Below are 11907 nucleotides of genomic sequence, written 5' to 3' on the forward strand. Positions count from 1 at the left end.
TAAACAAGTTTTAAGTTATTTTTACCCTTTCTTAAATTCAAACTTAGCTTAAAATCAAGAATTCAATGCCTAAGAACTTCTAAGAGCAGTGCAGGACCATAGCCAATCGACCCTCTCGCTCGCTTAGGGCAAAAGCAACGGCAAACAAGACGAGTGAGTGTTTGTGTCTCTCTCCCTCTGCGTATCTCCCCTCCTGCTCTTTAATGCAGTTGGCATGCAAAACAGATAAGCAAATACAATGTACCGTTGCTTTATTGAGCAGCAGCAGCCTTAGCAGCTTCAGATCCAGCAGACGAAATAATTGAAAGTCAAATTGAAAGCTTTGGGGCGAGGCCCCAATTTTTGTTTGTTGTGTTTTTTTTTTTTTGGGATTTCTTTCGTGTTGATCGAATAAGAAGCGGCGGAAAACTCCAGTTACTTGCATCTCTGATCGCTAGTCGCAAAAATGCAGTTCAGCTCAAGAGTTTTGTTTTTGTTTCTTCGGTTTTTCGTTTTTCGCTTTTCGTTTTTCGAGTGGTTCTGTACGAAAATTCATATACATGCATATAAGTATAGGCAAAAGTGAATGTCCACCGAAAAGTCCTTGAAACCTGAAACCGATCTTTCCAGTTTGGCGCACAGAGACACAGTGAACTGTTGCTTTAGCTGGTGCTGTGTGGCAGTAACTGCAGGTCCTACACTGGGAGAAAGTTCAACGAAGTGCTTGCCTATGCCTCTTTTTTGACATATCAAAGTAATACTTGCCAAAATAAATACCAAAATAATACCAAACTAAAAAAAACTTTTCATCCTTTAATTTAAATAACTAAAAAATTATTATGGCTTAAAAAATTAAAAAGCCAGCAAGTTTTAGCATAGACCTATTCGAAACTATAGCATCTGGCCCAAGAGAAAAATATATTTTCTTATTTCCCAACTTAATTTCTCTCAGTGTAGTACTAGCTGTATTGCCACTGCTACTGCCGTCACGTCAGTGTTCAGCTTGAAGCTGTAGACAAGCTCCACTTGGCTCAGAAACTTGGACTGGGTGTCGGTTTTGGGTCTCTTTGGGCTTGGGTTTGGGTTTGGGTTTGGGTAATCCTTCATTCACCTGATCAGATCTAGAGGGTGAGAACGAGAGGGCAACATAAGGCCAAGAAGTATTTGGGTTGGCAATGGGTGTGGTTCTGTTTTGATATAAATCAAAATTCAATAACCATTTGATATGTCGAATGCAAAAATTGATATACGATTAGGCGATAAATGCGAGAGGCTAACAAGGCGGATGTACTGTGAAGTCTTTCTAGGTGAGTAATAGTAACTAATTCTGATACTACTGGGAAATCAATTAGGTCTATAAGTTGTTTTATTAAGAAAGAAAATATAGATTAAAAGTTAACCCAATAAACTATCTACCTTTATAGAAACTCTTTTGATATTATAAATAATAGAACTGGAATCCGCGTAAGCCAAACCTTTTCTCCCGCTCCTATACATTTTTTTGTTTGGTTTTTTCCATGCAATGAGCCATAATGCGATTACATAACAATTTTGATCCGAGCGAAAACAATTAAGCGGACACAGCATCCAGCGATCAAGTTTGTTTGCGAGCGTTACAGATAAATCAAAAAGGCCCCAATGGTTTTGACCAAAACCAAAAGCTTAAGGCTGAAAATGAAAATGAAACTGAAACTGAAGCTGAATCTGAATCTGGCTGAAACTGAAACTGAATCGAGCTAAGCCAACTGAAGTGAACTGAACTCGGGTAAAGTCGGGTGAAATAAAGCTGGGGCGCAGCCATAGCCACCTGCATTGAATTGACATTGAAGGTGGTTGTTGTATGATATTGTTGTAGTTCTTGCTGTTGTTGTTATTGTTGTTAACTATAGTGCTCGGGTTGTTTTGCGGCAAAAGACCAAGAGACCAACCGACCAGGCCAGGCCAAGCCAAACCTACCAATGTTTGTTGCTGCTGTAAATGCGTTCATTCCACGTTGCCTTTCATTTCTTGCAATTGGCGTTTTAATTTGCCTGTTTAACCACATCAGCAGAAAGCAACAACAACAACAACAACAGCAGCAGGCCCAATGAATATGCATGCAAAACAAAATCAGCTTATACAATGAGATTTATATTCATAAGTATTTATAGTATATATATATGTATATGGCACAGTTGAGTGCGAGTGAGTAGTAACACCATAACACACAGACCGCAATCAAATTGAAGCGATTATAGTTTTGAAATAAATTTAAAACCCCATAAGTGGCATGCAATTGATTAGAAGTCTTAAACACCCAGTGGAAACGTTTAATTATTACATGATCCAAGCTCAAAAGTGGCGTAAACTAATGGTTAACTTGACTTTACTATAGGTAAGAGTTTAGTGCATGGGAGTAAAAGTATTACCAGTTTTGATAATTATTTTTGATTCTGTTAATAAGTTACTATATTTTTTAAGAGATAATTTGATAGATTTCCTTGCCTAATAATCCCACTTATTTAACTGAATTTGTAAGACCTTTTCATTTCTTACTCAAAAGATAGCTTACACTTATTAATTTATTTATCATTTAATCAGTTTTCAAATAAATTTGAATCATTCTCAAACATGTTAATCACCCAACTAACTACCCTTTAACAATATTTTTATATTTTCGCATTTCGTAAAAAGCTTAACAATTATGAAGAGCCTTAAAATTCCAACCTCAAGCCAATTTAAAATATGTAATTAAGTGGAGCATTAATTACTCTACCTACACCAACAACAACACTAACAATAACAGCCATAGCTACAGCTATACCCATAGTTATAGACAAAGTAATTGGTATAAGGTCTCTATGGCCCGTCGATGTGTTCGAGCACATACCGCACTCGAGTGTTGAAACCCTTCAAAAATAACTCGAAAAAAAACTTGATACAAAGTGTTTGGCTCTTCTTTAATTTTGTATTTAAGTTTTTTATTTATTTTTCTGTTTGTTTTTTTTGGTTTTTGTTTTTTTGCGCATTAGCAGCGAAACGAAGTTGGCAAATGGCCGTAAGGCAAAATACCAAAATACCAAAAAAAAAAAAAAAAAAAAAAAGCCAAAGGAAAAAGAGACGCAAAAATACATACAACTTTGGACATTCCAGCACCTGTTAACTATAGTTTTGCGTGAAGTCGCATTAAAAATTCCAAGAAATCATCAGCAGAGCCACAAATGTATAAACGGTTTCTTGCACTAGTCTTAGACTAAACACACACACACACACACATGCAAGACAGTTATAGGTATTAGCAAAACGACCTTGCCAAAGGCAATCTTTAAGCGGAGTGGAAAAAATGACTCTTCGACTTTGGCAATAAAAGAATTAGCGGCTCCCCTAATGCCCAAGCGTAACTGAAAAATTGGCAACACAAAACAAAAAAAAAAATACCAAACTGCGTATTTTTTGGCTATTTACCTCCACTTCTTCTTTAATAACAATAGCGGAACAGGGTAAACGATTTGGAGTAAAGTGGATTTGGGAGCATAAATAGATTCTTTTTGTTTATATATGTAGAATAACGTCCGTTTCAACACATCCGCATTCTAAGATACGCTCCAAATCGTACAACAACACCAAACACAGAAATAAAACTTCACAATTTGATAATTAATATGAAGAGGGAAAAACTCGAATGTCTGATTTTGATAGACTCGAACTTTTTCAATGCTAATAGCCAGCAGCAGCAGCACGTGAGGCTGACTCACTCGAGCTCTGGACTGGGAACCCAACTGAATATTCAATTGTTCACTCACATCGATTACGCCGATTGACAGGCTAGTGCCAGAGTAATTATAAATCTGATCTTACATGAATTGCAAATTATTTAGCCGGAGATGTCATTACAAATGGGAGTCTGCGATGATCGCTAGAAGTGTCTCCCAAAAATAGAACTACATTCGGTTGGTAAACTGAACATCTAAAATAAACTTTGTTGGTTGAATTCATCTAGACTAAAAGCCTTAAAGATTGAAAATCTAACAATAAAGTTCTTAGATAAGTTACAATTATTGAGAATTTAACTTGAAATGCAGTAACTGTTTTATATTCTTGAAAAGGAACTAACAATCCCTTATTGTCTAAACAAAAACTAAATTCTTAACAACTTATTTAACTTTTAATAGCACATAACTACTTTAATTGGTATAATACCAACCATTTACCATCATTTATAAATCACAAAAAAACCTTAAAATAAACAACTTATCTAACTCAATCTTGCCTTGATTAAAAACCAATAACTTTTTACCTTTAAACTTGAAATATTTCAAAGCAGCTAAATCCCAATTTCAACACCTTTATAATCCAAAACTTCTTTAATCAGTTTATTAACTATTTTTTCTATTGGCTTAGTAAACACCTCTAAATATGGATTCCAAATGGTACACCTTTAGACCCAATTTGAAAATTGGTTTCATCATTTCGAGGCACAAATTTGGCAAAACAATTTATTTTTGCCATGTCATAATTATAGGAAAATTGGTATAAATTATTTTCTACATTTTGGTTATTTTTTTTTTTTGTTTATGTTTTGGCAAGTCACAGTGAAGCGTAAACAAAAACATTTTACGAAAATCGCATTAAGTCCGATTCAACCCACTTATTATTGTTGAAACATTTGATTTAACCTTACCACAGATTTGGTGTGCGAGAGTGTATCTGTGTGTGTTCTTTTCATTATTTTTTGGCAACAACAACAAAAAAGACAACAACGAAGACAGCCCAAAAATGTTGATAATTGCCGGAAGTAACTTGTGTCACGCACAGACACACAACAAAACACACAAACACACACACAGCCAGAGCCAGACAATAGATAAATTATATTTTTTTTATCAAAAAGCAATTTGGCAACATTTGGTACCTATTTCTAGGCCTTATTTCTGGGAAAACTCAATTACACAATAGTTGATACTACGGCGAAGAAGTGCTCGATTGGCCATCAGAAACGATTCCATGGAAATCGATACTATAAGGGATTTGAATTTCCCCATCGCGCTATATTCACCCGGTTTTTCAGAAGCTGATTTAAATGTCAGAGAAGCCGGCTATGAGGCGCTAGTCAGGCATAAATGTTAAATGTCTTTTAAATACCAAATAGAGGAGGCCACTATTAGAAAAAACATAGACAACTGGAAGACACCTACGATTTGGGCAGCTAATATTAAGACAATCGAATGCTCTGCAACATAAATTAAATATTTTGGATATATTAACTAGGTCTCATTTTTTGCGTATTTTATGTAGATTTTATAAGCAAGCCAAGTCATAGGAAAATATTTAATAAGTTTTACAATTTCAGGAGAGAGTTTGTATGTCAGATTAAATATTATAATTCCTAGAAATATATTAATATATTAATAATGCATATTAATGGTTTCATAAATTACACTTTTGCTATTCTAAGACATATTTGTAGATTTTATTAACAAGCCAAATACCAAGTTAACCTTGTATTACTGTTTATATTATATTTTTAAGTTCCCATATAATCCCCAAAGGAATAATACTCTTTTTTCAGCTTATACCTAAGCCATATAAATATTTTAATATATTACACAATAAACTTAACTAAAATTAAATGTGACCACTCAGCTTAAAAAGAGTTTAACAGAGAACATTAACAAAGATTTAACTGCCTTGGCAATCCTTCAATCGCCAGCCTTTGCGATAAAAGAAACCATTTTCATAGTTTACTTCAAAGGTCTTTCGTTTTTCAAAATATTCCAATGTTTATTTTGACAGTAAATAGTGCGATGTTGCCAGGCAAATGGCTAAAAGCAGGCGAATAATCTTCTTTAAGGCACCTCAAATGATTGATGGGCTCGTAAATGCTTTTTTATGTGCACTCTAAACTTCTGCCCAGAAATGTATAATACCTTTTCAGCAGTGTATAATAATAACAATAACAATAACAATAACACAAAGTCAAAAAACAGCAATAGCAACAACAACAACAACAACAACAGCAGCGACGACGGCATCGGCGGCGGCAAAATGCCGATTGCAAGTCAAACTCAGAGATTAGGCGAAGCTGAAAAAAAATTTGAAAGGTGCACGCGAATGCATTGCAAGGCATTTTGTTGCATTTGCAACAAAGGAATGCAAGTGGCAGCGACTAACAAGTAATTTACGTACACAATCCAAGCCACACACTCGCATTAACATGTTCGTATATATATCTGTATACATCGGGGGATATATATTTGTCCACAAAAACAAACAGGCAGCCGTTTGACTTCTAAGAACCTAAGGGGGGAGGTCTGGTATATCGTTGAGATTCAAAAATTTGAAAAAGAAACTGAATTTGGCAAACTAAAGAAGCTAATCCCTGAATAAAGGTTATTAGTAAGAACCTTTAAGTTGTTAATCAAGATTATCTGAAGGCCTTACTAGATTAAGTTACTTTCCAAAAAACTTTTATCAACTTCTATACATTGTGGGAATGATAAAGCAAATAAATGCAAAGGAATTTTTATATTTTCTGCGGTTGGCCAACTTCCTCTCTGAAAAGTGATACCCCTTAAAAAGGAAAACCGAAAACAATAGCCATAATTCCTGTTTAGCACAAAATATCCAACCAATCAGCCATTGTTTTTGGCACAGTAGCAGTTACGACATCTTGCAAGTTTATAACGATCGGAATAGTGGGTTCAACCAACTTTCGGTCAAATCAAGTACACTCACTCAGGCCATAGATTCATTGATGATCGTAACACTGACACTGACAAGCGATGTCTACTTTTGAGCCATGGTTATCAGTTACAACCTCTAAGCCGAAACATTGTAGTCGGACTTCTGCTTGTGTAGCGAGTCAAGTGGACGGACTCTCTGCCGACGGTATCAGAAATCAATGCAATCTGCGATCTATAAGAGTGCCTTAAAAATAAATACAATTCCGTTGATTGGAATGCCTCTTGAGTACTTCACTTTCCCACTGCCCCCCCGCAACAGACAGACAGTCGTCTCTGGCTTATCAACATTCGAACTCAACCTGTATTTTCTACGCTCCGATCGCGTTTTTCTCTCACTCTCGATCTTTCTCTCTCTCTCTCTGTGTGTGTGTTTTTTTCGCTCCCCTTATCAACAGAGGCAAAAATAAATAATTATAGAAATAAATGGGAATATACAATGGGCATTAGTTTGTGTGGCAACCGCAAACATTTCAAGCTCCTCTGCATTTCACTTCACTTCTTATCGGCGGGCTGACCATTTTGATGGTTTTGTTTTGTTTCTTATTTACTTTTATTCAACACAACCTATTATTATGCTGCCCCTACCAATAAAATAAATAATATATATATGTATATACACATGAATAGCTCTCATACATAGATATGCTATGATGACAGGTTGGGGGTCATCGTCATCCCAACAGACTTTGCCTCATCAGCCCGGCGTGATTGCCGTCGCCTCGCCTCTGCCATTCTGATTCCACAGGCGCCAGGCATTATTCCCGTGGCATTATCGGGTGTCTCCCCTAATTGCAGGGTCCATTGTCTTTCCCTAATTAGCGGACTTCGCCACAAAGAGCTTTCGTGGAGTGGAAATAGGTCTACCTTTCCTCGCCCTCGCCAAGACACTCGCCTGCTGTCATTCGCCTCTCAACGAGGTTTATTAATCTCAAACAGATTTTTGTATTTACATAACTTAGCTTTTCGTGGCTTGTTTTTATGAATGTTTTTTGTAACCTTAAAGTTAAGTTAGTCATTTAGGCATTAGGCATCTTAGTTATAAAATATTCAAATTAATTTGTGGGTAATAACAGTTTAAATTGGTGGAATCTTTGACTGGAAATTAGAACTTTAGATTTAATAACAAGGTATCATTAACCCAGCGTTATGCTAAAGGAAATATTTATAAAAAAATATAAAATTATATAATATTAAATCCATCTCGCAGTTAATCAACATTCTATATATTTTAAATTTAAATTAAAATTATTTTTCTTTATCTTTATCACACATATAATTAGGTCTCTTCATATGAAAACTCAAAAATATGCACAAAAATCTAACATCTTTTTATATTTCATAATATAATATTAAAGAAAGTAAATTAAAAACTTCTATTCAATGATAAAAGTTAAAGTTAAAGTTAATTACAAAGTTAAAAGCGAAGTCCCAAGTGAAGTAATCTACATTTTATTTACTGTCATGTAATGAATATTTCAACAAAAAACAAGTTAATATTGCCTATTTTCAGGCTGGGCTCAAAACAAATATAACTTCAAATTCCCAAACAATTATTTAGGCGCAAAGTTAGCTAAGCTCAAAAAAGATTCGCTATACTTCTGCCTTGGAGTGTTAGCGATATGAAGTGTGATAAATCTGAAAATTTGAATTGTCATGAAACTTTCTAGCCACGTTAAGGGGATCTTTTCTTCGTGGCCAACAACAACACACTTGAATTTATTATATTTTGCACGCTTTTTGGCAGCCACGATAAGCGTGTGGAATCTCAAGCACACGTGATAGGAGCCCCTGACAATTCATTTCTTTTCATTCTATATGTATATTTAATTTGTTCTCCCAGTGATTTCCATAATCAAAAGAATCGTGCACACAACTGCAGTTTTGGCCAGCACCGCAATCTTTTTTCATCGCTGGCCAACGCTTTTTTCGCCAACAAAATCATATTTATAAATGATTTTTACTACGCAGTTGAGTTGGTGGAAACCAACTGAAGCAAAAGTTGGCCACACACAGCTGTGGCAATTCGCGAAAACAATATGCAATTTGGTAGCGTAATATTTACTGACTCAAATAATAATAGAAAAAAAATATAATAATTAAGACAAAATTGAAAAAGCTTGGCACGCTATAGATCCACCGATATATATATATATATATATAAATAACCTACATATATATAAATATAAACATATTTAGATAATCGTAAAAAAGAATCGACTGGAAAAGCTTACGGCAAAGTGGGAAAAAGTTATATCAGCTGGCTCTGGTCCAATAGAAAGTTCGTAACTCAGACGGCTGGCTGGCTCTTTGTAAACATTTCCACCTGTCCATATATAATAGCACATTCGTATTCACAAACAGAATCAAGTGAGGCTTGACGTAAGCAGAAGAGTTGATATATTTCAATATATGTGCCTGTACAATCGCCCTGCCTGATAAGCCTCTGAATGTTTGTTTGAGGAGATTCAAATCAGGTCTGGAAATCCCCGCTTGTTCCGTTGAGAACTTACTTAATCTGCGTTTCAAAAATGTAAAGCGATCTTCAGATTTGCCTAGCAAATGAAATCGTAAAATGAACAAAATACAAAAACTCTTTAAAAGTTCTGCGTTTTTAGAATTACTACGAACTATTTGACCAATAACTAAATTAATATATAATCGATAAACAATATCATATTCCAGTGAAATTTATTTATTATTATTACTTTATCATAATCTTTGATAGGCAACTGTCTTCTGTTTCAAACTTCCTGCGATAAGTGGTCTTAGCTGATATCTCGAGGTGATAATTGCTATTGTGTGATAACATTATCATATTGGCATCTTAACCTAGCAGAGAACTTTATCCCAACATTAACTGCAACACTTTTACTTTAAATAAAGTAACGTTAACTGTCATCTAAGAAAAGTTTGTTACATTATCTATAGTATTAAAAATGATTATGTTCCTGTTTTTCTACTCTCTACTGACAATAAAACAAGGGTGGATAACCTTTATTTTTAAAGTAAAGGTCAGTTTTCCTGTCTTAATCATTTTTATCATCAATTTTATAATTCCCAACAGGTTTTAGCCAAGGCAATACAAAGTTCTTAAGATAAAAATAAAGATAAAGATCAAAAATAGCTTTTTGACTGAAAAGCCAAGAAAAGTTTGATACTAAATATCAGTTTTTCTTGTTTTTTTTATTATTTCTACATATTTACTACTTTACTTTTCATCATCCACTTTATAATTCCCAATAGGTTCTAGCCGTGGCGATACAAAATCGTAACCAATCATCGAGATTCTTTGTCACCTCATCAATGTCCCTAATTAAATAAAGACCATTGTCTTCTCACTCAGTTATATCACATAAGTTATAGAGAACAAAGTAACCTTTGCTGGTAGATTGCATATATGCCAAATAGAGCTTTCGTTATGGCCAGTTCCACACACTATCTAATCAGTGGGCTCGCTTCCGTTGGCAAAGTGTTGGCCACGTGTGAAGAGAGATTTGTTTCCAAGTCAAAATAATTTCACCAGTTGATGCCACAACATGGCCCACTGTGCTGTGTTGGGCATTAAGATTCACGTGGGGCCAATTTATGTATGTCTGGGCCCAAAAGAGTAAACATCAACAAGCAGGCGAGAGATCTAGTTCTAATGATTCATTAGAAAATGTGTGTTCGGATTGTTTTTCTGAAAATTTTCAATGTTTTCGTCTAGTTTTTGTTTTTACTATTTGAAGGCCAACAAAGGCAATGCTAAGGCTAAGCAAATTGTTGAAACAGTTGGTAAAGCGCCGGCCCGCAACGAAAAGAACTTGGCCAAGAAATGCTGGGTAATTGAGAAACTTCAAACTCTGGCTCAAATCTTGAAGGTCTTGTAAATGAGGCCCTTTGTCTATATTTTTAGGCGGAGCTTTCTAAATTAGCCCTAGGCAATATTTTTTTTATTATTTGGCAATTTATGGCAATACCCAAACAAGTTTCACTTTTCGCATCTTTATTTTTTCCTGATTTTTGGTTCGTTTAGAACTAGTTTTAGTAACTAGCTAAGTGAAGCGGCAGCACATGCTAATCAAACCACTTTCGGTTGATATTTTTCCACAATAAAATCAAACTTAAAAGTCAAAGACGTCAACGAGGAATTTGCATAAAATGCCTGAGACTTGAACTTCTGGCAGAGGTTTGGTTACCATATTGTCTTGGGATCTCGAGTTGTTGGGCCAGATTATCTATATATATATATATATATATATACATATAATTGTATACATAAACAGCTATTAAGAGTGACGGAGATTCAAGGCGAGACATCAGTATTTCCGTATATTAGCATCGCATTTGTCTCTCTCGATTGCACAAAATCGGTGCCGACAAATTGCCCGCTGTCAGCCAGGGCGTATACGTAATATTTCGCCGCAAGTGCATAACCGTAAATAACAAACAAAAAGAATATATGCACATTATACAAAGGAAAGAGATAACAAATTGCAAAACAATTTCGAAGAAGAGAAGTCTTAGATTGTATGCTTCGAGTTGTGCAGTAAAGTTGTAGTTGTAGTTTGTGCTCCATTCTGCGACTCCCGAAATGAAATCAGCTTATCAAAAATATATTGATGAGTAAGCTCTCGCTTTCTCGCCCTCACCTTTCTGGCTCTCTTCCTTATCATTAGTTCTTGTTTGTGTGCCATTAATTATGGCTGCTTCCTTTGGTAGCTGCTGAAGCTGATTAGAACGCCAACTTCTCGAATGGTGGCAACAGTTCAACTAATGGAAAGTTACGAAAGTTTTTCCCACTTTCCGGACCTTTCGATACTGCGTTTTTGATTTCTTAACTTTGCTGATATTATTATTACTCAAGGTAACATTTAATTCAATTATAGAATCTTCTCTATATAAAAACAAACCTTTTATAAACAAGATTGTTCAAAATAATCTTGAATACAGAATTCAAATTCCATAAACTTCTCTTAAAAATTAATCTTTTTAAAAGAACACTACTCAAAGCCAAAATTATCTTGATTATAGTGTTACACTAAGTACTCCACGATTACATATCTTTTAATCTAAATAGTCATATTCAAGGTGATATTGTACTTCAAAATGTTAAAATAATGAAAGCTTAACTCCAAACGTTTATCATAGTTTAGCTTCCTTATCAACTTATTTAATCAAATTGTGTTATATTTGTAAGATTAAGGCTTGAAAACTGTAGCCAAAG

The 11907-nt window shown here is 34.9% G+C and overlaps 1 protein-coding gene across 1 annotated transcript in view; it reads right to left on the minus strand.

Moving 5' to 3' along the window:
• LOC108112508 (terminal nucleotidyltransferase 5C) overlaps positions 1 to 11907 on the minus strand; it is a 46662-nt gene that overhangs the window by 29975 nt on the left and 4780 nt on the right. The gene's annotated exons all lie outside the window — the stretch shown is intronic.

Source organism: Drosophila eugracilis, unplaced genomic scaffold, assembly GCF_018153835.1.
Source record: "Drosophila eugracilis isolate 14026-0451.02 unplaced genomic scaffold, ASM1815383v1 contig_90, whole genome shotgun sequence".
NCBI classification, from domain to species: Eukaryota; Metazoa; Arthropoda; class Insecta; order Diptera; family Drosophilidae; genus Drosophila; species Drosophila eugracilis.